The 25,335-nt window shown below is 35.8% G+C and overlaps 1 protein-coding gene and 1 non-coding gene across 2 annotated transcripts in view; both read right to left on the reverse strand.

Annotated features, from left to right (window-relative positions):
* The window catches only part of SLC2A13 (solute carrier family 2 member 13), a 351,864-nt gene that overhangs the window by 38,467 nt on the left and 288,062 nt on the right, over positions 1-25,335 (reverse strand). The gene's annotated exons all lie outside the window — the stretch shown is intronic.
* LOC119468713 lies at positions 22,635-22,766 on the reverse strand. Its single transcript, XR_005197466.1, has one exon. It is a non-coding gene; the product is annotated as a small nucleolar RNA SNORA22 (small nucleolar RNA).

The following is a 25,335-nucleotide window of genomic DNA, read 5'->3' on the forward strand; positions in this document are numbered from 1 at the left end:
AAAAACTTAAAACATAATTACCTAAAAAGTACTACTTGATAACTTGTGTAGGCATTGGATAATGGAAACTATTCAATAGTAAGTACTAGTTAATAAAACTATTCATTTTGTTATTTGTATACATTCTGATGCTATGAAAACACCACAAAATTTCAAGCAAGCATGCAAGCCTGATTTAAAGTAAGCACACAAACATCCCTAAACCTTTCAGCTGGGAAACGATGGTAAAAACTGTATTATGTTTGCAATGTAATTATCTTTAAGCACATTGAAAAATGCTAACATTTTCAGCATACACTGAACTTATTTTGGGTTTCTGACTTGTATTTCCTGCTCTATAATTATAATGTTATTTTCTTATTTCAGCCCAGTATTTTTCTCATTTATATGTTGGTTCTGTAGCCGGATATGGTTTTCTGTTTTCATAAATAACAGCAATATGGGATATGAGTAAGTGGTGATTTTACACAAAATGAGGAGGTAATCTAATAACCCATTTCTTGTAAATAAGCTAAATATTTCCGTCAAATTCACATAGATTATAAGGACAACTTCGTCCCTTTTGTTGTCTCTCATTGGTAACTTTTATTTTGTGAGAATGAAAACCATAAAGCTGATAATCTAATCATATTCCAAGATGCAAGTGTGCTTTCAAATAAAACGAAAAGCTAATGGATACATGTTATAAACCAATTATGATAAATACACACACACACATGCACACACATGGATGCATACTCAAAACCAGTCATAATACAACCTATGTATTCCATCCATGTAAACATAAAAATCATTGTTTTAATTAAAGAATACTTCTAATGAGATCTGCATTTGGGGCTGAGAGAGTCAGCCTCCAGAATGTCCCTCATTGATCTTACGTCCTGGTGTTCATGCCCTTGTGTAGCTCCCACAGAATGGGGTTAACCTGTGTAATCAATTTGATATTATGGAATGAGGACGTGTGACTTCAGAAGCTAAGGTCAAAGATATGACGGTGTCTGTCTGTCTCTTTCTTGGATCACTCGCTTTGGAGGAAGCTACCTGCTATGTCATGAGGACAGCCTAGCTGCCCAATGGAAAACTCCACATAAAGAGAGAAATTAAGGCCTGACAACAACCAGCATTAACCTGCCAGGCACAGGAGGAAGCCACCATGGAAGTGGATCCGTCAGCTCCCTTTAAGGCTTCAAAGAACTGGAATCTCATGAGAGATACCACCCCAGAGCCTCAGCTCAGCTACTCCTGGATTTATGACCCAAAGAAACTGAGTGAGACATAAATGTTCATTGTTTGAAATTGTTAAGTTTTAGGGTCACTTGTTACATAGCAATATATTACTAATATAGGGGCTTTGGAATATTAAATGAAGATCAATTAACTTGAATAAGAAATAGAAAGCAAAAGGAGATACCTTAATTAACAATAAACTAAGATCTAGATCCCCACGTAACTATTAATTCATCAAAAATTTACAACATACTTACTATGCCTAAGAGCCCTTCCACTGTTTCTAACTGTAAAGCAAGTGCTTCTGTCCTGAGTAGGCCTCCAGCTCCTGTGTTTGGCCTCCCAGGAATGCCCTGGGCTAGTACTGAAAGACTCAGGAGACAGATCACATCCATTCCAGTATTTCTTAAACTTTTGGGACGTTTCTCATGACACTTTTAGAAACATAAAAATCTCTTACATTCCTTTAGTACTAAATGAAACTCAAGATACTTTTTTATAAAGAATATTCATTATCTATTAATTATGACATATAAACATATAAGGTTAATGAACTATTATGGATTTTATATAATCTAAACATATAATTTTATGAATCCAACAGCTTTATAATTATAAATTAAAATTACAATTTATAAGTTGTCCCCAAAATAAATCAAAGTAGTAAAACAGGGTGCTGCTTGTTTCAAACTATATACGATCCCACCATCTTCCATCTTCTGCCCACTATCCCCACTTCAGGTAATACAGCTACCTCAAGAATTAAGAATTAGTGTACTTTTTTTTTTTTGAGACAGAGTCTTGCTCTGTCACCCAGGCTGCTGGAGTGCAGTGGCGCAATCTCCGTGCACTGCAACCTCCGCTTCCCAGGTTCAAGTGATTCTCCTCCTTTGGCCTGTTGAGTGTAGCTGGGACTACACTCATGTTCCACTACACTTGGCCATATTTTTTGTATTTTTAGTAGTGATGGGGTTTTGCTATGTTGGCCAGGTTGATCTCAAGCTCCTGGCCTCAACTGATCCGCCCACCTCGACCTTCCAAAGTGCTGGTATTACAGGCATGAGCCACTAAGCCCAGCCTGTTCTGTTCTTTAATCTTTACCATTAGTATCCCCTACATGGCCCATTTGTAGAGGAACCTACCTAGAGTAACCTCTAAAATTATAGTAAAAATAAGCATCATTTCCACTAGAACTGGCAAAGTAGAGTAAATCAAATAAACAAGTATGATGAATCAACAACAACAAAAAGGCAAAAACCAACTCTGGCAGTGGGCTAAAAGCCTGGTCAAAAAGGGAGTTGAGGAGGGATAACATGGGGAGAAAGGCCAGATATAGGTGATGGGGAGGAAGGCAGCAAACCACACTGCCATGTGTGTACCTATGCAATAGTCTTACATGTTCATCACATGTACCCCAAAACCTAAATTGCAATTAAAAAAGTATTTTATTCTTTTTGATACTACTGTAAATGGAATTGTTTTCTTAATTCCCTTTTTCAGGTTGTTAGTGTACAGAAATATAAGTGATTTTTGCATGTTGATTTTGCACACTGCAGCTTTGCTGAATTCATTGATTAGCTATCGTATATTTTTGTTAGTCTTTTGGTATTATATACATATAGGATCATATTATCTGTGAATAAAGACAGTTTTGCTTCTTTTCCAAAAAAAAAAAAAGATTGGAAAAATCAAGGCCATAAAACAGTATGTACAATTAATAGCAATTCAAAAGGTAGAGAATGCATGTCAGTAAAATGGAACAACTGAATGCTTTTTAAAGTTAGAATGTGTTTTGAGACAAAGCAGGATAATACATTCACATTGCTAAAGTCTAGCAACTGAGGAGAGCTGGCTGGATCATGAGTTCACATGCTTTGGAAAAAAACTTAGAACTTTCAGCTGATAGGTGCAGAGAGAATCAAATTTACAGCAGAATAATTAGTCACCTGTCAGAATCCTTGGAGTAAGAATTATTCCCCGTCTGCAGTGAAGCAGCCGATATGTACAAATTAAAGACTGATGCCTACCTTTTTTTGCAATTCAATGAAAAACAGATTTTTGCTGAGTAAACGTATGTGTAATGTTTACTGTGATAGTTGGACCTATCCCAGTCTTCTAGGTGCATTAAAAAATCAGGACAACTCTCAAACTGCCACTGAGCTTCCCAAATGGGTAATATATCTTTAAACCATTGGCATTTTTGCAGAAAGGTAATTGGTGGTGATGTGCTTTGCATGGCAACAGTATACAGAAACATAATTTGTGGCTAAAATCTCTTCTGAGAATAATATAAATAGGAATACAACTTATACTGAGTAAGAATTGGCAAGGCTATTTCCAAGGGGGGCTTGAAAGAACTGAACTGCTGTAGGTAGCAAAGGCATAAACAAAACAAAGCAAACAGCCATTAAAAAAAAAAAAAAACAGTTTTCCCAGAGAAAATGGCAATCTGCTTTAGAGAGCCGACCTCATGATCAAGTCTTATTTTTCTTAGCACAAAATTAAGATTCAAATTTGGGACATATTCCGTTTATTTTAAAAGTCAAGTAGCTGAATACAAAGATCATTAAAGCAGGAAAACTCACCCCATATACTAGTCCTAGGAAACAGAGGGTAGAATTGGAAGTCAGCAGACTTATTTTTCTTTTCCTAGCTCTGCCACTAATTGGTTTTCTGAATTTTTGCAAATCAATTGAACTGTATGGGATTCAGTTTCCTCATCTATAAAAGGAAAGGGCTGGCTTAGAATCCAAAATTCACTGGTTTGTGCAAAATCAGATCAACTGGAAGTGGAGACCAAGAATATTATGTTGAAGAAGATTCTTGGGCTGCTTGGAGACTCATTAGGAAAGCAGACTTTATTTACTCATTATACAAACTAACTATTGAACCAGGTACCATTCTAGGTGCTGCAACAGCAAACAATATGGCCATCCTCATTCCCATAGAGCTTATAATGTAGTATCTGAAGATAGCCAATGAATAAGTAAGCAAAGAATTTCACATAGTGATAATTGTCATGATGAAAAAAGTACAAAAGTGATATAATAGAGAAATGCTAAGTGGGGTTGGGCAGTTGATGGGCTGGTCAGGTAGGGCCTGCTGGCTTCATGGTTGTGTAATCTTTGTGAGTGCACAGGACCTGCCTTGTGCTTAGAAATCCCTATTTGATTTAGAGCTCTCCTTGTACTGTCCTGAAATTCTTAATTTTTTTTTTTTTTTAAGACAGAGTGTTGCTCTGTTGCCCAGGCTGGAGTACAGTGGTGCAATCTTGCTCACTGTAACCTCCACAACCTAGGTTCAAGTGATTCTCCTGCCTCAGCCTCCAGAGTAGCTGAGGCTACAGACGCGTGCCACCACACCCAGCTAATCTTTTTGTATTTTTAGTAGAGACAGGATTTCACCGTGTTAGCCAGGATGGTCTCGATCTCCTGACCTCGTGATCTGCCCACCTCGGCCTCCCAAAGTGCTGGGATTACAGGCGTGAGCCACAGCACCTGGCCAAAATTTTTAAATCATTTTTAACAAGGGGCCCTGTATTTTCATTTTGCATGGAGCTCACCATATTATGTAGCCTGTCATGTGGGGATGTGTGATCTGAATGACAATAAGATGCTGGACGTATGCGACGTTGGTGGAAGTGAAGAAATGTATTCTCTTCCCGGGTCCACAAAGGGGCACAGTTTCAAGGGCAAGAACTTCCCAGCACCATGCTTTCCCCCTTCTCCATCTGGGGATTAGAAGTCTGTGTTTAAATTTTCACGTGGCAGGAAAGAATCAAAGATTAATCACTCCAGCGGAAGTTTGAAGGAACTTTTTTCATAGGCCAGGGGGCTTGGAGGAGGAGGAATTCCTCCCAGGTTAAAAGTCCCCTTCTTCCATAACCCTTTGAATTCCATATTTGGGTCCCCTTCCACAATCTTCATGGAAGCTTTCTCTCATCTTTTCTCTCCTTTTTCTCTTTCTCTGCCTAAATAAACCACTTTCTGCAAAAACTCTTTGGGGTCTGATATTTACTTGTGAGTGCACCACGCCTGACGTGGTCTCCTCTCCCTTTCTTAGGTGAGCAAGAGGCCAAGAGACTGGAGCTCAGTGGGGATAGGGAGCGAGCTAAACCTCCCCTGCATCCGGGTCCTGGAACCTGGCAAACAGGAGGGCATTCTACGAGTAAACAGTAAGTGCAACGTAGCCTTGGTATGTTTGAGAAATGGAAAAAAGACTAAGATGGTTGATGCAAGAAGTAAGAAATACAGTGGCAGGAAATGATGCTAGAGAAATAGGCAAAGGCCACTTCCTACAAGGTCTTGTAGGAGACTGGATTTTATCTAAGTACAAACATAGTGTACTTGATTAAAAGGTATATAAGAAGAGATACCCACAGACTGACAGTGAGACACAAAACTTGATTGTCTCTGTGTGAACTTAGATTGAGACTGTATCTATATATCTATATAGAACTATGTGTATATATAGTTGCATATTTATGTATGTCTATGTATATACACATATATAGTTACATATCCATATCTATAGATGAGAAGATACAGAGACATAGATAGATAAGAATATGTAACTATATATTGGATAGGTAACAATATCTCCATCCTGAGAATTTATAACCACAGGCCAAAAATCTTATATCAGATTGAGATTTCAATGAATAATCTAGGAACCTCCAAGTAGGGAAATTAACATCAAAATAATGTCATAGGACAATAAAGCCCTCTAGGAAGGGCAACTCAGTGTGGGATCATCCAAGATAATTACATTGGAAAAGAAGCCTCACTATAGTATCTTCCATGGGCCCCTTGGGATACAATGAAAACAGAAATCTCTAAATTTATTTATATTAATTTTCAGAAAAGAGAAGTAAAGTACAACCATTCTATGGGCTCCTACCGCAAGCACAGGGTAGAAGGCAGCCATTGTAAATGCTCCCTTATTCTGGGGACCAGCCTATTGGTTGGTGATAACCCTGTGGCATCTAAAAGAAGCAAATGCAAAAAAAAAAACTCTCTAGAAGGACAAGCTCTCAACAGAGGTTGCACAAGATTGCCACAGATAAAACCTTGATGAAAATAGACTCACATGACAATTATACAAAATCCATGAGGAAACAATCTACTATGATCAGTAGTAGCAGTAGATGACAGCAGTGGATAACAACAATAAAGAGCAGAGCCACAGGCACATTAAACTTTAGACTATAAAACTATCACTTAGGAGCAAAAATAAGGATGAGTATAATTATTTAAAGGAGATATCTAAAAATTTTTTTAAAATACCTACTGCAGAAACATTCAGATTTATGAAGTAATAAAATGTAACTTCATATATATATATATATATATATATATACACACACACACACACACACACACATACATACACATAGATAGTCAGACAAAAGAATCCCTCAATAGATATGCTAACCAGCAAATTGGAAATGTGAAGAAAAGCAGTGAACTGGATGAATGATCTGAACAAATTCTTCAGAATATGGCACTAAGAAATGAAACGTGTGAACAAGAGCTTATGAGACAGGGAAGGCAGAATGTGATGGCCAATGTGCATGTAGCTGGATTCCAGAAGGACCAAGAGAGAAATCTGGTAAGTAATATTTGAAAATGTAATGGCTGAGAATTTATCATAACTGATGGAAAACAAGAATCATCATAATTAGGAAGGACAATGATCCATTCCCTGGATAAATAAAATTACACATCTAACAAGGTACATCATTATGAAACTACAGAATTAAAAAAAAAAAAAGTGCTCAAAGCATCCAAAGAAAGGACACAGTACAGGAAGAAGTAATGTATGAATAAAAATTAAAGATTTGACAAGAAATTACGAACAAAATCTGGTGTACATGTGGGTAAATGTAAACATTCTGTGACTTGATGAAAAGGCAGTTGGTTAGCATGGTGGGAAAAAGAAAACACTAAATATGTATTTAGGCGACATACCCACACACAAAAACAGTTGAAATATTTATGAAGAAAAAGTGATATAACAAGCAAATATTAACAAAAAGGAAATCAGTAAAAATGCAATAAACTTTTAAGGCAAAAGTAGTTATCAGGGATAAATGACATTATAATAAAATGCTCATTCCATCAGAGAAATAGTTCTAATCTTATAAACACCTGATAATATACTTCGAGCTATGTGAAGCAACACTGAATAATTTCAAAGAGAAAATGACAGCTTCACAATCATAATGGTAGAGTTTAACAATCATTCCCAGAAACTGCTAGATTAGTAATAACCTACCTGTCAAAACCAATTTACTATACTCGTGTTATGCTTATTAAACAGCTTTGGTATTCCCTGATTTCTCTGCTTATAGCTTATTCTGTAACTTTTCTATGAATATGGCATAAAGGAAAGGGGACACAGATTGGTTAATTAACGTATTTATTCAACAAGTATTTGCTAAGTGACTTCTAGGCTCCACACACTGTTCTAGCCTGCTGCGTTACGGCACTAAACAGGATGTCTCTCCAATCATGGAGCTTACATTCTAGGCCACACAGAAAATAAATGGATAAACATACAGAGGAGTTTATATTTACATGTTAATAAAAATATGGAATTATATACACTAAAGAGAAGCAAGGTATGTAGTACTAGGATGTCAGTATGGGTAGCTCTGTTTTGACAGGGCTCTCAGGGAAGGCACTATGCTGGGCAGAGAAAAAAAACACTGTGTAGATACTTGAAGACTTTGGCACTTGACTGCGAAGTGCCACAGTCTGGGGGAGAAGCCCGCCAGAGGGAGAGGCCCTCCAGAGGGAGAAGCAGGCTGGGCAGGCAGCTGCAAGAAGAGTAAGGGTCGCCAGCGGTGAGGGGGCCAGGAAGACACAAGGGCAAGCCAGGCCAGAGAGTTGTGTGTTGCATGTGGCCAGAATGTGTAGGGCTCTGCAGGGCATGGGCTTTTATTTTAAATGATGTGAGAAGCCACTGCAGAGTGTTGAACAGAAAGTGGCGTGTTCTGGCTTTATTTGAAAAGGGTCAGTGTGGCTGCTCTGCTTTGCAGAAAGAGGCAGGGGTTGGGGCTCATGTTGCAACACCAGTTAGAAGGCATCTGTAATAATTCTGGGGTGGTTGGACCAGGCATAAGAGGTAGAAGTGGTCGAAAAAAGTGGAACTCTGGGTACATTGTGAAGGAGCACCCACTGGATAAATGACAAATCTTTCCAGCCTGCATTACACTCTGTCTCTTAGAGTTAATGCCTCTGTTGGTTTTTCTTTCAGACTTTATTCCAATAAGCCTGAAACAGTGTATTTAAAAACTGATATATTTAAAACATGCTAAAATATTTTTAAAAGGTTTGGAGAAGTTACAAATACTGCTATCAGTACTCTTTAAAAACAAAAATCCATTCTGCTTAAATAATCTGCTAACTAAAATGGCAAAGGTAAGTGAAGGGAGTTGGAGGAGCGGCACTTTCTCAGTAACTTAGGCATCCAGGAACCCAGGTCTGAGTGGAAAAGTAAGAGTTGAAGTTTTAGACAAACCATCTAGAAAGGAAGTTACCCATTTTTTTTTTTCTCTACTCTGTTGAGACATTTGGGACATTTTGGAAACACGGGCAGAGAGCAGAAAGCTGTGGTCAGGATTTGCTTAGTTTCACAGGTAAATTGGACCTAACAGCAAGAGACAATTAATGGCTGGTCTATTCATTAAACACTTTCCTTAGCAAGAGAAGATTCCCTGCAATTTAACTTCTTTCTGATATTGATTGCTACCAGAAAAAGCTTACAGTGACAGCAATTGTAGCTGCAGCAGAACTGATTATTTAAAATCATAAAATCAATTTGTATACAAATATATGCCAAGTTTCACAAAGGCTCCGATAACATGACTTCACAAACTGAAAATTAAGAAAAAATTGATGACAAGTTTATATTTCAGAGTTGATTCTCTTTATCTTGCCTGGAACCTCTAATGCTGAAAGATCAGATCAAAAATTCTAAATGCACTTTGAAGGGAATGAAGGATATGTCAGAAGCAAAACCTTTGCCCAACAAATGGTAAGGTATTTTTAACAGGAATATCTGGAATATCTAACTGACCCTCGATGCCTAATGAATCAGTCACCCTTTTCCACTAACAAAAGAAAGTGACATTCTGTTCCCTGAACAAGGCACCTTTTCTCCTGAATGCTGCAGGATATATATTTTCCCTGTGATTCAATTAGAAGCCACACAGGCTTCTATCTGATTGCATTTATCATTACCTGCAAATTACAAAGAGTCTACAAAAAGTGATGTTCTCAGTTGCAATAAAATCTAATCCAAGGTGTTCCATAAAAGAAGTTCCATTGTACTTGGAATATAGCTTCTTCAAGCAAACTTCCCTAAACAGACTCAGGAAAGTATCTTAAGGTACTTTAGATGGTAACAGAATGTTAATATATTCATATTTGAGAATTCTTCAAAATGCTTGAATTATACTGTGGGAAACACTGGTTGTTATGGAACAATGAAATCAAGATAGCTGACACTAAATTTTTAGCAGTTAAAATTGGAAACAATCCATGTGTCTTTCAAATGGTGAACTGTTAAGAAAACTGGTATATTCATGCTATACAATAGTACTCAGCAAGAAGAAGGTATGACTACTGAGACATATAACATGCATCTCCAGAGAATTATGCTGAGAAAAATTCAGCATATTATGAGAGAATTATGCCAGTCCCCAAAGGTTACAGTCTGCATGGTCCTATTTATTAAATGTTCTTGAGATGACAAAGTTCCAGAAATGAAAAAAAAAAAAAAATTAGGCTGGCGCAAAAGTAATTGCACTTTTTGCCACTGAAAGTAACTGCAAAAACCTTGATGACTTTGCACCAGCCTAAACAGTGGTCATGAGGAGTTTATGACGGGGCCACGGAGGATGTGGGGAGTGGAGTGTGCTTATAAAAGACCACCAGGGATCTTTGTGATGATAGAACATATCTTGGCTGTACTGGTAGACACACAAGCCTACATGTAATCAAACTGTATAAAATACACACACATGCATAAGTAAAATGGAAAGTCTGAACACAATCAATGGATTGAATCAATGTTAATCTCCTGATGTGAAACTGTAGTACAGTTATGCAAGTTGTTATCATTCAGGGGAACTGGGTAGAGAGTACGTGGGATCTCTACATTATTTGTTAAAACTTCATGTAAGTATATAATTATTTTAAAATAAAAAGATTAATTAAAAACAAGTAAAGGGTGGCTACAAGACTTGATAAATACCAGCTTGGCTATTCATTTACTTTCAAAAGTACTGTTAAACCTGCAGGTAAGTAAGCTACAAGCAAATAAATTTGATATTTAAATACATGATTTAGTTTTTCTATTTCTTTTTCTGTTTTGGAAATCTGTGTCATCAGGAATTTTGTCAATTTCTTCTAAGTGTGCTTTTTAAATTATGATAATGGAGAGTTGGGTCTTTTTTTCCCCTAGGTGAGTCCAGCTATAAAAGTTGCCTAAGCCAACTTTTAATAATCGAAACAGGAGAATCTTTTCTGTGATGAAAAGTGCTACCAAATGCTGTTTGCTTAAAGTAGAATTAGTTTGCCCTTTGACAATAGCTAGGAAAACATAATTTCATATGCTATAATTCTGAGAAGCCAAGAAATCCATTACTTTAATCACCTATTGTGAATAATATACAAAATACAAAGTGTACCCATTTTGTGTATAAGTCAATGAGTTTGACAATGTATAAACCCATGTAACCACTACCACAGACAAGAGAGTAAACATTTCTATGACACCAAAAAGTTCCTTCATGCCCAGCCCTAGTCAATAACAGCTATTTCTGATCAATAGAGGTTTTGCTGTTCTAGAATTTCATATAACCTCACCAACATTTTTTATATAAACTCACCAACATTTAATATTTTATATAAACTCACCAACATTTAATATTTTGTCATTTTCATTTTAACTATTCTAGTTGGTGTGCTGTAGCATGTCACCATGATTTTTTTGCATTTCTCTAATGATTAATAATGTTGAACATTATATCTATGTGCTTATCTGCCATCTTATAGTCTTTTGTGACTTGTCTGTTCAAGTCTTTTGGCCTTTTTTTTGAAAGGTTGCTTTATTTACCCTATTTTTATGTTGTAAGAATTCTTTATTCATAAGTCCTTTGTTAGATATACTTTTTGCAAATAATACTTCTAGTCTGTGGCTTGGGATTTTCATTATTTAACAGTGTCTTTCAAAGGGTAGACAATTTTAATTTTAATAAACTCTAATATATCAGTTTTTTTTTCTGTGTGTGCATTTTGTGTACTATCTAAAAATTACTTGCTTACCCTGATGTCACAAAGGCTTCCTCCTATGTTTCCTGATAAATGTTTTATGATTTTAGCTTTTACTGTTAGGTCTATGATGTATATTAAGTTATTTTTTGTTTAGGGTATAAGAATTGAGGTCCATTTCCTCCACCTGCATCCAAAATGTAGATAGCCAACTGTATTAGGACCATTTGTTGAAAAGACTATTCTTTACCTATTAGATTAATTTGGTCTCTTTATTGAAAATCAATTGGCCATACATATATGGATCTATTTCTGGACTCTATTCTGTTCTACTGATGTTTATGTCTATACTTACCAATACCACAGAGTCTGGATTACTGTAACTTTATAGTAAGTCTTGAAATCAGATAGGGCATGTCTTCCTCTTTCAGGAATGTTTTGGCTACTCCAGTTCTTTTGCATTTCCATATAAATTTCAGAACCAGCTTGTCATTTTTTACAGAATTGTTTATAGGGATTATGATTGGAATTAGTTGAGTTGATCTATAGGTCAATTTAAAAGGAACTGACATCATAACAATATTGAGTCTTCTAATCCATGAGTGTGATCTATTTAGTTAGATCTTCTTTAATTTCACTCAGTAATATTTTATGGTGTTTAGTGTAGTGATCCTTTATTTCTTGCTAAATTTATCTTTAAGAATTTCATGTTTTGATGATGTGATTATCCTTTAAAATATTTCATTTGCCAACTGTTAGTAATAGAAGTAAAATATATTTTCGACATTGACCTTTTTTTGAGATCTTGTTACATTCACTTATTCTAGTAGCATTTTGCAAAAATAATGCTATCTGAAAACAGAGTATGTATATCTTCCTTTCTAAACTGTATGCTGTTTCTTGCCTTATTACACTAGCTAGGGCCTCCAGAAAAATGTTGCATACAAGTGTTAAGAGTATACAAAAATTAAGAAAGATTAAAGACTTAAATGTAAGATCTAAAACCATAAAAACCCCAGAAGAAAACTTAGACAGTAATATTCAGGACACAGGCATAGGAAAAGACTTCATGACTAAAACACCAAAAGCAATGGCAACAAAAGCCAAAATAGACAAATGGGATCCAATTAAACTAAAGAGCTGCACAGAAAAAGAAACTATCATGATAGTGAACAGGCAACCTATGGAATAGGAGAAAATTTTTGAAATCTACCCATCTGACAAAGGGCTAATATCCAGAATCTACAAAGAGCTTAAACAGATTTACAAGAAAAAAACAACCCCACCAAAAAGTGGGCAAGGGATATAAACAGTCACTTCACAAAAGAAGACATTTATGCAGCCAACAAACACATGAAAAAAAGCTCATCATCACTGGTCATTAGATAAATGCAAATCAAAACCACAATGAGATACTATCTCACGCCAGTTAGAATGGTTATTATTAAAAAATCAGGAGACAAAGATGTTGAAGAGGATGTGGAGAAATAGGAACGCTTTACACTGTTAGTGGGAGTGTAAATTAGTTCAACCATTGTGGAAGACAGTACAGCAATTCCTCAAGGATCTAGAACTCAAAATACTATTTGACCCAGCAATTCCATTGCTGGGTATATACCCAAAGGAGTATAAATCATTCTATTGAAAGGACACATGCACATGTATGTTTACTGTAGCACTGTTCACAATAACAAAGACTTGGAACCAACCCAAATTTCCATCAATGATAGACTGGCTAAAGAAAATGTGGCACATATACACCACAGAATACTATACAGCCATAAAAACGGATGAGTTCATGTCCTTTTCAGGGACATGGATGAACCTGGAAACGATCATTCTCAGCAAGCTAACACAAGAACAGAAAATCAAACACTGCATGTTCTCTTTCATAAGTGGGAGTTGAACAATGAGAACACATAGACACAGGGAGGGGAACATCATACAATGGGGCCTCTTGGGGGTGGTGGGGTTAGGGAAAGGATGGCATTAGGAGAAATACCTAATGTAGATGACAGGGTGATGGATGCAGCCAACCACCAAGGCACATGAATACCAATGTAACAAACTTGCACATTCTGCATGTGTGCCCCAGAACTAGAAGTATAATAAGTGTAAATATTCTCACCTGGTTTTCAATTTTAGAGGGAAAATAATCTTTGGCTATTAAGTATAATATAAGCTGGAGGTTTTTAACACATGTTGTCTATCAGGTTGAGGAAGTTTCCTTTCACTACTAGCCTTCTGAGAGTTTTTATCATTAATGGATTTCGAATTTCATCAACTTATTTTCTGTATGTATTAAGATGATGATTTTTCTCTTTTCTCCTATTAATATAATAAATTATATCAATTGATTACAAATGTTAAATCAAACTTGCATTCCTTTATATTGCTGGATTTAATTTGATAAGTTTTCTGTCTATATACAAGGGAGATACTGCCATGTTCATCTAGTTACCCTTATTTGTAGTTTTTGGGTAGCTTTGGTAATGAAGATAAAACCAACTTTATAAAATGAGCTGGGAAATTTCCCCCACTCTGCTCCTTTCTGAAAGAGTTTATATAGAATTGACATTATTTCTTTTTAAAATATCTGGTATAATTCATCAATGCAGTTTTCTTTGTGGGGAGATTTTTAATACAAATTTGATTTTTAAAAATAGATGATTTAGTTTTTCTATTTCTTTTGGAAATTTGTGTCACCAGGAATTTTGTCCATTTCTTCAAAGTGCTCTAATTGTAATAATAGAGAGTTGGGTCATCTTTTCTTCTTAAACGAGTCCAGCTATGACACTGATCTCTTCAGCAAATTACCTTTTGATTTCATGTACTTCATCTATTGCTTTTACATTTTATATTTTGTTGATTTCTACTATCGTTATTTCTTTCCTTCTAATTACTTTGGGGTTTAGTCACTCTTCATTTTCCAGCTTCATAATTGGAAGCTTGATTTTAAACCTTGCAAAAAATTTCTAATACACTTAAAATATAAGTTTGCCATGAAGCACTGCTTTAGCTGCACCCTAATGTTCTTGATATGTTATAATTTCATTTTCATTTATTTCAAATTATTTTATAATTACCTTGTGATGTCCTTTTTTACAGCATGGGTTATTTAGAAATGTATTGTTTAATATTCAAATATTTAGTAATTTTTGTGAAAACTTTTTACTAATTTCTAAGAAGTTCTGTTCTTAGAGGAATATCCATTTAAGAATTTATGTCTTGATGAATTGGCCACTTTATTATAAACCATCCTTCTTTATCTCTGATAATTTTCCTTTATCTGGAGTCTTTGTCGAATATTAACAAAGCCACTTCAGCTTTATATGATTAGTGTCGTATGGTATGTCTGTTTCCATCCCACTTTTTTCTAGACAGCGGACAGTTGTATGTGTTTTCATGTCTGGTTGGACAACTCTGTCTTTTAATCGAGTTTCTAAACAATTTATATTTAACATAGTTAACCAATAGAGTTGGGTTAAATCTATAATTTGTTTCTTCTATGGTTATATCACCTCACCTTTGCTACTTGTCTTAGTCTGTTTAAGCTGCTATAACAGAATGCTATAGACTGGCTCGCTTATACACAAATGTATTTCTCAGGATTTTGGAGTCTGGGGAGTCCAAGATCGAGGCACAAGGAGATTTGGTGTCTGGTGAGGGACTGCTTCTTGGTTCATACCATCTTTTCTTTGCACCCTCACATGGTGCAAGGGAAGAGGGAATCTATCTGGGGTCCCTTTTATAAGGGCAGTTATCCCATTTATAATGGCTCCACCCTCATGACCTAATCACTTCCCAAAGGCACCACCTCCAAATACCCTGACATGGGTACTAATTTCAACACATGACTTTAGGTGTTGGGGAGACAAACATTTAGTTTGTAGTGTTACTTTTTTTTTTTTGAGATGGAGTCTCACTGTTGCCCAGGCTGGAGTGCAATTGCATCATCTCCATGCAACCTCCGCCTCCCTGGTTCAAGAGATTCTCCTGCCTCAGCCTCCTAAGTAGCAGGGATTACTAGTGCCCACAATCACGCCCAGCTAATTTTTTTTTTTTCTTTAGTAGAGATGGGGTTTCACCATGTTGGCCAGGCTAGTCTGAAACTCCCAGCCTCAAGTGATCCGCCTACCTTGGCCCCCAATGTGCTGGGATTTCAGGCTTGACCCACCACGCCCGGCCTGTAGTATTACTTTTGCCCTCCCTTTAAAATCTATTTTATTGGATTAATTGGATATTTTTTGCATTCCATTTTATTTATTCTATTTGTTTCTTAGGTATCTTAAAAATATGTTTGTCTTTGATTTAGGTCAGCATTTATTTTGACATCATATCAAAATTTTATTTTATTACAAATATTTTCAAGTATATTCAAAAGTAGAGAGAGCAATATAATTAACCTGATATACCCATAACAAACTTTCAACAACTATAAACACATAGCCGATCACATTTCATCAAAATTGCGACTTACTCCACCTCTCCTGCGTTATTTTGAAGCAAATTTCAGATATCATATTTCATGTTACTATTTCAGTATGTATCTCTGCAAAAACTTAAAAAACATATAACAGCATGATCTAAAAAATTAACAATAATTTCTTAGGAACATCAAATAATTTCTTAGGAACATCAATCACTGTTCACAGTTCCCTGGTTGTCTTTAAGTGATTTTTTTTTTCAGTTCATTTGAATCAAAATTCAAATAAGGCCCATTCCTTGCCAACATTCTGTTTTTATTGGAGTAGTGGGGGATGAAGCAGCTTCACGGAAACTTAAACACACTGCTGCTGCCACTACCATCTACTGATCTCAATGTGATTTTCATTTGATTTAAAGTAACAATTAAAAAGATGTAATTGGAAATATTAACTACACAGAAACCCTACACATGCATTGTAAAATTGTAGTTTCCATTATATGCTCAAGAATGTCATTCTTGGAAATTATCTGAAGCCTACACAGCCGCATCTTGGATAACTCCATATTTCGAAAGTTTCAATCTTGGACAATTTCCAGTATGAGTGATTTCGTATATTACTACAACTATATAGTATTGCCAAAATCTGTAAAGCTATCATCATATCTTCCAAGAGGAGGAAAAATGCTCATGAATATTCTCTTCACTTTTGCCTATACTCTTTTCTTTCTTTGTGGTAATTAAGAATTAATTTAAAATGTGAGGTCTAGGGACAAATACTTCAAAACATTAGTCAACCACTCTGATGTAGATTGTACTGCTGGAGTTTTAATGTCATTACTTTACCTCCCTAGGAAATGAGCTAGAGATGCAGACAGCAAGTGTAATAGCTTATGAGGAATAAGCTCATGAAAGACACTTAATGAATTATTTATTCACAATTTCCTCTTCGTACTGTTTTAAAAAAACTAGCCTAAACTTTTCCAAACAGAGAGCAAAGAGAAAACATTTATTCCTTTAAAAACAACACAAGAAAGCTGTAGCCGCTCTTTATTGTATCAGATAACACACTGGTTCACTAAAATTAAAAATTCCGATAATGCTAAACACTGTTATAACTGTATAGAATTTAACCAAAATTAACAGATGACAGTTATTACAAACTCAAGAATGCTTTGGCAGAAAAAAATGAACTCCTCTTTTATGGTAAAATCCTTGCATACTTAAGAAAGAAAAAAAAAACCATTTTAAAGAGAGGAAAAACATAAACTGCTGTCAGTTACTAAATTTGGTTATCTCACACAATTATGCCTGCCATCCCTGCATGTACAAACCCTATCTATCCTTCAAGGCTCAGCTCAAACACTACTAAGAAGGAAATTTTAAATTTCACATTTCCCAGTTATATATGCATTATCAGTCAGTTTATACAGTTAGGTAAGGCAGAAAGGTATGATCAGTTGTGGAGCTGAGATTTTCAAGTGGGTCTTTAAAAATTAAATCAAGTTTATGAATTCTTTTCACACTTTTTTTTACATTTGACTTTTTCAGTGATCTCGGGTGGTAAGCAAGATCTAGTGTTATTACTTTCTTCTGTTTTAAAGATCAGCAAACTAAGGATTAGTAAAGTAAAATAAATGATCCAAGTCTATCTTCTGCTCAGTTACTGAGTCCAGACACAAATCAAAGTCATCAGCCTCCAGGAAGTGTTCTCTTTATGTTATACCAGAGCTAAGCTGCCCATTTATTGTAGACTTTTCTGCAAGAAACTTCCTGAGTTCCATATGCCCAAATATGAGTCAAAAATAGAAAAAGAGAAAACAGAATAAAGCAGGGGATACTGTCTGAGTTGTATTGGATATGATGATGGTCTGGCCTTTATTGTTAACTATTGTCATTTCTACTACAGGTTTTTCACAGACTGGCCTTCTCCACTTGATATAATATCATCTGGAAGGATAAATCGGACAGGTTATTTATCAAAACAGCTAGAGGACTGGTAGCCTGGAGCATTCTTTCTTTTACGGATTACTATCCTTTCACTAATATTCACATGCACTGAGAGATTTCTGTGTGTCCAAGCATAACGTCTGGCAGAGAGAACAACATTATCCCAACTTTGCCCTTGAGAAGTTTCCAGTTTGGGCGACAATAAGAGACATACCGGGATAAAAATAACCATAATGCAATAATTACTGGTTATAGACAAAGCACTGGAAAGCAGTTCTACCAAAGGGCAGGTAGGGGAAAATAGAGCGTTTGAAGTAATAGCTGAAAAGTATCTTAACATATGCTAGCTACAATGACATAATTCTGACATTCCCGGTCTGGAAAAAAATAAATGTTGTTTTAGTTATTAAGTTATAGCACAGTATAACATTCTATAAAAGAGAGCCAACTGTCAAATAAATATAGCCAAATAAAACTGGAAAAGTAGTGTGTTAGTGTTTCAGAGTCAGTGACATAAAGTCGTAGATTTCTATAATATTTTCTGTTCTGAGTATACATCTTGTTCAAGAAATGCAATTAGATGTTCAAGTCTTACTCAATTAGCTATTCTCTAGACTTACAACGTCCACCAAAACCTAACAGTAACATTTGAATCTATGAGGCATGTAATATGTCCTGGGCTTATAGTGAGCTGAGGTCTGAAACAGTTTCAGCTAGAATTTGCCTATCCCTTTGTATGTTTTGTGAAATGGGGGTTTGTTTCTGAGTTGGATCTATGCTTGTTATGATTCTCAAATTAGCACATGATGTGCTACAGAACAAAATAGCACATTTCTTCTAGAAACAAAAATTTCCTTTTCTCACTGATGGTGTGAAGGATGAGATGAAAGGCCATAGGTTGGAGTGGCCTAGATAAATCAAGGATAAGTAATACAAGGCTTATATGAGTAAGCTGGACATGGCTGAATTTTAGGGAATAAAGGAAAATTCATTTATTTAAAAAAATAAAATACTAGGATAAAAAACAAACAAAGAAGCCTGTCCTTTCATGGGTCTTCTTTGGTTATGGCTGCAAGAACCTCTCACCATTTGCCTTCATCCTTAGTTCTTGGAGATAAGGTGGTGAAAAGCAATGCTCTACTGAATTCAGAAGAATTCTAAACAATTGAAAGATCTTAAGAGCCTGAAAGACTTTCATAAAAATGCCTAGAAGAGCAGATATTTTGAGCTTTTTTTTTAATATCCTGTACACTGAGTATGCTTTATCATTTCCTTTTATCTTGTGCAAATGTATTATTCCAGTGTGGGTTGGGTCATTCATACTTCCAGGATACCGAGAACCACAAATGCCTTGATGGGAACAAATAAGTAGGTGGTAAGTGACTGTATCTTTCTCTTTTCATAACAGCAGCACACAGAGAACATCTCATTCAACTTTTAAGGTAGAAGATAAAAGAAGAGTACATAGTATTGGGGAAAAGTGTACTAATTTCTTTGAACATCTCTCACAGGAGTACTCAACAAATTCATTAGAAAGTCTCTTTTGAAAGAATCAAACTCATAATCTGTTCCAGATTGCTCATTTTGGGGGTGGTCCGTGTGTGTGTGTGTGCTAGGGTGGGATGCAGCAGGTCATTAGACAATGTTACACTGCTGTTACAAGTGCAGGCAAATCCACAGAATGATCAGCTCCATTCCTGTTTCCACTTAGGATGGGGTGTCCTGGCTTCTAGTTGTGGGTCATCTGCTCCACAGATTTGGGCTCTTAGTAACTTATATTGTATCAATTCCTTATTTAGTGAAGAGACATTTTCCGGCCTAAAAGGAAACTTTTGCATTACAAAACACCAAGCTTTTACAGAGGCCAGCTGAGAAACACAACTGATGACTGCTAAGGAGTTTAGTGAAACAAAGGTACAGAACCCTTCACCTATATTCAAAAATGTTAGTTGTACACAGTAGATCATAAAATCTAACTACTATATCAGTTAATAATCATTTTAATTTTTACATACTTTATATGTATTTTAAAATATCTACAGCCAATATATGTAGATACCAAACACTAAATCTATGAAAAAAACCTCAAAGCTATCAATCTTATCAGGACTTTGTCAATATATCTGGGGCAATTCTACTTACTTGAAAGGCAGTTCCTTGCCCAGCAAGGAGAGACCCACAGATGAGAACATTCACTACAGAGAAGGCTCTGTTATTTTTTTTTTTAATTTATTTTATTGCATTTTAGGTTTTGGGGTACATGTGGAGAACATGCAAGATTGTTGCATAGGTACACACGTGGCAGTGTGATTTGCTGCCTTCCTCCCCATCACCTACATCTGGCATTTCTCCCCTTGCTATCTCTCCCCAGCTCCCCACCCTCCACCGTCCCTCCCCTATTTCCCCCCAACTGACCCCAGCGTGTAGTGCTCCCCTCCCTGTGTCCATGTGTTCTCATTGTTCAACACCCGCCTATGAGTGAGAACATGCGGTGTTTGATCTTCTGCTCTTTTGTCAGTTTGCTGAGAATGATGGTTTCCAGGTTCATCCATGTCCCTACAAAGGACACAAACTCATCGTTTTTGATGGCTGTATAATATTCCATGGTGTATATGTGCCACATTTTCCCTGTCCAGTCTATCATCGATGGGCATTTGGGTTGGTTCCAGGTCTTTGCTATTGTAAACAGTACTGCAATGAACATTCGTGTGCACGTGTCCTTATAGTAGTACGATTTATAATCCTTTGGATATATACCCAGTAACGGGATTGCTGGGTCATATGGAATTTCTATTTCTAGGTCTTATGTCCTGAACTGGCCTCCAGGATACGCATTTCTTGAACTTGTATAGGCTTGTCTGTTTTTCTTCATTCTATCTTGTCAGTGTTTGTGTGTGTGTGTGTGTGTGCGTGTGTGTGTGTGTGTGCTTTGTCCTTTCAAATAGAATCTCTTGATAGTAACAATTTCCAGCTCTTTAACTTCTACAAATGTTTCCTAATTTACATCTTGCATTCCTGCACTGCCAGAGAGCCCTCTGGGCCACTCCTCTGACTCAAGTGACATCCCGGGTGGGATCCCTCCTCCCAGTTATGCCTAATGTGTTGTAGTTTCCCAGATTCTTCCTCCCTCCTGGATCTGGGTAGACAGTAACAATCACATACAGTTTTTTAGGCTTAATTGCCATGGCACAAAATATGATTCCTGGTTTGACCGTCTTGAAAAAGCTATTAAATATGCACAGAGTTCCTAACATCATTTGACTTCCCAGTGGTCATATACACCTAACACTGAGGAGTTGATTTTTGAAACTTTTCTGTGAAATCACAGGAAAAAAATAAAAATCAGTTGGCAGGGGAAGACATCTAATGTTGATCTGTACCTTCTTAATTTCTATTTAAAGAAGCAAAGTCATAATAATCAAGAATTACTTGCAAAAATGTCCACTGCTATCAAGATATCAGATAGGATCTCTTATGAATCAATAAAGAACTTAAAATAATATCTGAGTTAGCAGGGAAGAGGATGCTCTGAGTAATTACCTTCTTTAACTCTAATTTTATTAAAAGTAGCTTCTGTGACATAGCCCAAGGTCAGCATGTATCTCTGCTTTGTAATCACCTTTGAAATTCTGTTTCAAGTGTGTCTAACTGTCCTAGCTAATGTCTCCCAAGTTTTTATAAATACCAAGGTTTGCTATACTATCTTAGGTTAAAGTTTGTTGAACAATTAAGTAGGCAGAATAAATGTAGATGTTTCATATACCAATAACAACTACAGTTTGAAAGCACAGATGTTGAAAACTTTCTACAAATTTAAAATATTGTTATACGTGTAAAAATTGAAATATAAAATATTGACTTAACTCTGATCCACCCCTTTTCTTCCCTGATTCTCCCGAACAAAATTCTGATTGCCTGTTTTCCAAGACAATAAATTAAAAAAAAAAAAAAAAAACATAGGTCTGCATAATCAAGTATTTCCCAAAAGGTCAATGTTAAACCAAAGAAGATGATTTTCTACTATGAATCATAGTTTTCAGACAACCTGCTTGCACCCCACAGAAAGCAAAACAGAATAGTTATATAAGCAAACAGGTTCCTGTCTCTGAGGCTTCAGAAGTTTGATGGTTGAAATGATTTAATAAATGGGTCTCCATGCATCACACTTGCAGTCTCATTTTTTTAAGCCTTAAATGAAATTTTCATCAAGAACAATAAAGAATATATGCTATATTTATATGATCCTAAAAATGTCACAAAATAAATTGATGGTTTATAAATATTTTTATCGTTTGGAGAATTTTTTCCTCACTTATATCATAGAAAGTCCAAGTAAGTCACAGTTATAGGACCTTCAACATTATTTTAAAACATTTTAATGTGGTAATAAATACTTTAAATACTTACAGTCCATATCTTGTATCTGAAATACTTTGTCCCATAATTTACTTTAAACTTTTATTTATTAAACCTTCCACTATTTGATGTTCCTAACAGCCCGAAGTTGATTTCTAAAACTCACTCCAAATTTGCACATATTACAACAAATTTCTCATTTACCTTTTCTCTCAAATGTCTTTGACCCTAAGCAGTACACACTGTAAATACTTTTCTTTCTCTATGTATTTTTAAAAGGAACATTCATTTCTTTAAAATAATTTTGGAGTATGCTTGTGTAACTGTTACGATCCACCTCTTAGATTATAAATCTTAGGTAGTAATGTCTGAGTCTTTTTAATACGCTTTCAATTAAATGTGCTGGCTTTCTGAATACATTTGAAAGGATAAATCTCCTTTCAATGCAGAGGGAAACAACAGACATTGCTCTAGCATAGAGTCAAAGCCATGGGAACTATAAAGCACACTTGGTGTTCACTGTGCAATATTACATTTTTAATAGCATGTAGCACAATGTCAAATTTCAATGCTATAAAATGGCCACAGGAAAAACTCTTTATATTTCCAAGTATAAATGCCATACAAATTTGAACAGAGTTTAAATTATATTATATAATCCAAACTACCAATAATTAAGCATAATATTAATATTGATGGGTTTGTCCATGCAGAACAGCTCTAAATCCAATCTTTCCCCTATAACTCATTTACCAAATAAATGACAGCAATAAGAAAAAAATGTAATTTTTGGAGGGTTATAGGGAACATGTGTCTCTGAAATGAAAATAAAGTTGGTTAATCCTTGGCACTATTTACTTTAAGATAAAGTTCCTAGATAAAATAAGACAGCACTCATCCTAACAGAAGACAAGTGAAGATGGAGTGAAGGGCACTATAATGAATTTTGCTTAGAAATTTTGAGGACAGAGTTTTGCATTATCACAATTTTCAGGTTGCCATTTTGGCATTGTTTTGAAGCTGTAGGAATTGTGATTGGTACTGGTTCATGAATGTCTATGCATATTCTGATGCTAAACCATGGATTTCTATTGTATAAACTGTACCAGTTGTACACCCAGATCACATATAGTGGAAAACGATTTTACGTTATGAACCAGCATTGAAACCAAGAGAGTAGAAAGGACGTGGATACCACTGGTATGTACAGAGGCAGCGGTTCTATTTGAATAGTCAAACTTTATTTCATATATCTGTCCAGCAAAAAGCTTTCTTAGATTATTTGGATAGCTAATGCTACCCTTTGTTTCTGTACCATAGCAACATGTATAATCTTCTGTTTAAAGTTTTAAATTAATATATACAACAATATCTAAAAATGCAAGCACCATTCTTCTATATCCCTTATATTACTACATTTCCAAATGCCTTGCCCATACTTGTTCTTTATAAAATTCTTTACAATTTTTCCTTCCTTCTTCTATCAGAATTTTATCTCCTTAACCTAAAGCTACTCACATTAGCCCCTACTTAAAAACCTTAACAGCTCTCTGCTTCCTACTGCAGTGTTCCCCAAACTCATGACATTTGGCAATTCCTTTCAACATTTTTTATCCTTTCTTTTACTGCCCTGTATTATTTGTTTAATAGTTTTCTTTAGAGTTCCCTTTACAACTTAAATTTTTTAAAAAAATGTTGTACCCTTCCATAGCAGAATCCAGCTTATCTTGCTGTATCAGTCAGAAGACAATAGATTATGTCAGAGTAACAAAAGAGATCAAATTGCAGTGGGATTTACAAAACCCAAGCTTAATGCAGTGCTCATACCGCAGGTCTGCCTCAGGTCAGTCATGCTTCTGTTCCACATTTTCTTCACCATGTGACCAAATCTAATGGAACACTTTCTATTTTAGGACATGGCCAACTATACTGAAGAGGGAAAAGAGGATGTGGCAAATCCTTGTTTAAAACTCCATGCCTTAAATCTTTGGCTCAGAAATGACAGATTGGTTCCACTCTAATTTCCTTGGCCAGAACAACTCATGTGGGTAAGACCGAATGGGCAAAGGAAATATAATCCTTGCCTTGGGAGTGGCAGCAGATATTCTGAACAATAATACAATCAACCACACTTGCCAAGAATAGAAGATAGTTACATAAAAATGGAATGAAAAGAACATTATTAATTTCTAATTAGATAATGTTTCCTGCCCAAGTGTTAAAATCATGCTAGCCAAATGATTTTCTTCTTTACAGACTGAAAATATTGAACTCACTATATGATACAATATCCTATCCATGTCCAGGTATCACATGTAATTCACCTAAAAATTACTGGCAATATGATTCCCACACCTATGAAAATGCATCTATAAAAAACAAATTAAGATCTCTAAGATGCCTTTTTGATAATCTGATCTAAACTCCTATTTCCTGTATTGGCTCCCGCCATGCATTTTCCTTTCTCTTGTTGTCATTGCTTTCTCAGCCCCCTTTTAAATAAAAGCCAAGCTCCCCAGACTTCATCTCCGCTGTGTACCTTCTGCTGCTGAACTGCACCAATGTTTGATATACCAAGATTCAGCATAGTTATCTTACATTCACCATGCACATGCAATTCAAGCTTTGGCTTTTATCCATATAATAAAAATCTTACAGTCTTCTTTAATCTTTTTTAGTGAAAAATAACTCACAGTCTACTTTCCAAAGGAAATGTGAAGAAAAATTTTAAAAATATAAAAGGAACATGGGTTGACTAGAAATATTAAGTTTCGACTAAAAATGAAAGGCAGTTAAATATACTATGAATATCACTACTTGGATAAAACTACTAAAAAGTGTTTATTTATTATTACAATTAAAAGTCAGCTAAAGCCTGGGTGGTGGGGCTCACGCCTGTAATCCCAGCACTTTGGGAGGCTGAGGTGGGTAGATCACAAGGTCAGGAGCTGGAGACCATCCTGGCCAACATGGTAAAACTCCAGCTCTACTAAATGTACAAAAATTAGCCGGGCATGGTGGTGCATGCCTGTAATCCCAGCTACTCAGGAGGCTGAGGCAGGAGAATCGCCTGAACCTGGGAGGCGAAGGTTGCAG

Source organism: Cebus imitator, unplaced genomic scaffold (genome assembly GCF_001604975.1).
Source record: "Cebus imitator isolate Cc_AM_T3 unplaced genomic scaffold, Cebus_imitator-1.0 Scaffold477, whole genome shotgun sequence".
Classification (NCBI taxonomy): domain Eukaryota; kingdom Metazoa; phylum Chordata; class Mammalia; order Primates; family Cebidae; genus Cebus; species Cebus imitator.